The 3,202-nt window shown below is 44.0% G+C and overlaps 1 pseudogene; it reads left to right on the top strand.

Annotated features, from left to right (window-relative positions):
* Positions 1 to 2,542: 2,542 nt before the first annotated feature.
* LOC147659571 (small ribosomal subunit protein eS25 pseudogene) lies at positions 2,543 to 2,958 on the top strand (annotated as a pseudogene).
* The last annotated feature ends 244 nt before the right edge of the window (positions 2,959 to 3,202 follow it).

Here is a 3,202-nt window from a genome sequence, read left to right as displayed (position 1 = left end):
ACAGGTAAGTGATTAGATGTGTGCATACATCTATGAATCACTGAGTGGGTTTTTAGATACTTGTATTGCTGTGACAATGGATTCAAATATGATACTCTGTATTTTACATTGAGTGATGAAAGATTTGACTAGTGTATGAAAAGGTGTATGTGATTGTCACGTGGATGATGTCATCAGTGATGTCATTTGAGATGTCATCAGTGATGTCACTGACCATGTCATGAATGATCTAATATGTGACATCATCAGCAGTGCGCGAAATATAGTTAGTCCAACTAACTATATAGGAGCAATTTCAATGGTTTTGTATGAGTGAAATGTCCAGCAAACTATAACACCCCTAAAACTTTTTTTGAGTGAATTTCAAAGCTTTTTTTAAAGCTAATTCCTAACTATATAAGGCCTGAAACCTATGTTTTTTTCAGTGAATTTCAAAGGTTTTTTAAATGCTAATTCCTAACTATATAAGGCCTGAAACCTATGGTTTTTTAAGTGAATTTGCAAGGTTTTTTAAAGGCTAATTCCTAACTATATAAGGCCTGAAACCTATGGTTTTTTAAGTGAATTTGCAAGGTTTTTTAAATGCTAATTCCTAACTATATAAGGCCTGAAACCTATGGTTTTTAAGTGAATTTGCAAGGTTTTTTAAATGCTAATTCCAAACTATATCAGGCGTGAAACCTATATTTTTTTTCAATAAATTTCAAAGGTTTTGTAAATGCAAATTCTATTGGCGAATACCGTTTTTATATGTTAATATCCTTCTGGTTCCACCTGAGCAGCCATCTCATTTCTCTGTAGAACTGAGGCACAAGAGAGCACAAAACAAGAGTGGAAACACAAAAAGGGGGCAGGGTAGAGACCCCCTGACCCCTAGCCCTTCTCAGGTTGTCCCAGAAGGACCCCCAAGGGCAAATTGTTTTTTTAATGAAATCACGGGGTACACGCACGGTACACGCACGGTTTGTTTTCTGTAAGCCCCCAGGTGGTTTAGGTCCCAGGGGCACTGTGTAATTATATAGCCAGGGCCCTCTGGGTCCCCACAGCTCTGGGGACCGCCACCTCACTGAGGCTAAAATAATAAAATAACGTTGGGGGCTCCTGCCCCCCACGCTGCTCCGGGGACCACCACCTCTTGAGGCATTTTTACATTTTGGTTGGGGAGCCTGGCAGTCCCCCCAAGCCCAGCAGACCACCATCTCCACTGGACTTTGATGTTTAAATGCAGGGGTCACACCACCCTGCAGCCCTAGGGACTGCCACCTCCCTGGGGCAAGATAAATTAAAAGTAAATGTGTGGGGGGGCTTCTACCCCCCCACACTGCCCTAGGGACCACCACCTCCCCTTGCAATACACATATTAGAATACAGGGGTCCGTTGTGGACCCCTTGGGACCACCACCTCCCCAGGGTTATGCAAATGTTGGGAGGGGGGCAACGCGGCACCCCTCCTGGAGCCCTCCATGGCCCTGAGGACCACCACCATCCAAGACTGGCTCCTAAAATGTCCCAGGGAGCATTGCCATTTACTATGGGAAGGCGGGAGCATGGCTTCCACCCTGCCATAGAAAACACTGCTTTGCTTCTTGGAAGTGTAGAGCAGGAAACCTGCTCTTATTTCTAGGAAGCAAAGCAGAATTGTTTTTGGGTAAGGGGAGCTGCATGTCGGCAGCTCCCCTTGCCCAAAAGCAAAGCCGGCTACTGCAGGAGGCGGGAGGCTGGCATGGACCGTGGGAGCATTGGGGCTCCCCCCACGGTCTCCAACGCTGAGGCCAGGTACCGGGGAAAGGGGTCCACAGGGCGAGAAGTGGCCGATGGAAGGGTAGCCACACGGCCTCCCTACCGAAATGAAAAAATAAAAAGCATTGGCCATGCCCCTGGGATGGGGTGCCAGGGGCTAATAAAGGCCTCAGCTGGGGGGCAGTGCTGTCCCCATCTTTATAATTTTTTATGCTTTTATTTTAAAAATTGAAGGCACGCCCCGGGGGTGGGGTCCCCGGTGCCGAATGCGGACAGGGAAGGGAGGCCACACGGCCCTTCTTCCTTATTTTTTTTTTAAAAGAAAGAGGTAATGTCCTTGGGATGGGGACCACCGGTGTTACTTTTGAACATTGGAAGTGTTTTTTTTTTCTTTAAAGTTTGGAGTCGTAAACCCAACGCAGCTCTCAGCGCTGCCATTGTGTAACGTCACGTCGGATCCACAGTTCGTCCTTTAAAAAATTATTTAGTAGTCTATAATTTAGATGGTAGTATTGTGTTTGATAAGTTGTTTTAAAAAGGGAGTGTGGTTGAAGTTAATGAGAAGATTAACATTGATAGAGTTAATAGAAATTTATGATCATTAAAATTAAAAGTTAAACATGTAAAGGGTATTGTGTTGTAGTACATTGAATTCATGCTTTTGTTTTTGTGAACTCACTACATGTTCGTGAATCCTGAAAATATTAAAAAAGAGTATGTATGCTTAAAAAAAAATAAGATTAACTGTTGGGCCCTTGTTTTCATTATGACTTTCTGTTCGCCATCTCACTGGAGCAGCAGAATGCCTCCTAAAGATGATAGGAAGACAAAGGATGCGAGCAAGTCCGCCAAGAAGGACAAGGATCCAGTCAACAAATCTTGCGGTAAAGCCAAGAAGAAGAAGTGGTTGAAAGGTAAAGTGAAAGACAAGCTAAACAACTTGGTCCTGTTTGACAAAGCTGCCTATGACAAGCTGTGCAAAGTGGTGCCCAACTACAAGCTGATCACTCCTGACGTGGTGTCTGAAAGGGTGAAGATCCGAGACTCCCTGGCCCGGGTGCACTTCAAGAATTACTCAAAAAAGGTTTGATTAAACTGGTATCGGAATCGAAGCACAGAGCTCAAGTGATTTATACTCAGAACACAAAGGGTGAAGATGGACCCCAGGCACGGAGGATGATTAATCTGTTTTTTCTGTTGGAGTCCGTTTTAATGTAAACTTGTGTTCATTATGACTTTGTTGGAGCTACAGGTAAGTGCGGATGCACAGCTTTAGGTTGTTGAGAAAGACTTTGTTTCCTTGATCTGTGAAGTGTACTCCATCATTTCTGTAGAGGTCATCGATATCAAAACGTATATTGTAGTTGTAGATGGAGCCCATCCTATGGTCTCAGGGGTAAGCAGAAACAGCTTTATTGACATTCATCCTAGCTTTCTCAATCTGTGTACAAAATTGATTTGG

This window comes from Lissotriton vulgaris, unplaced genomic scaffold (assembly GCF_964263255.1).
Source record: "Lissotriton vulgaris unplaced genomic scaffold, aLisVul1.2 SCAFFOLD_4945, whole genome shotgun sequence".
NCBI lineage: Eukaryota > Metazoa > Chordata > Amphibia > Caudata > Salamandridae > Lissotriton > Lissotriton vulgaris.
This window is presented reverse-complemented; position numbering and strand designations above follow the sequence as displayed.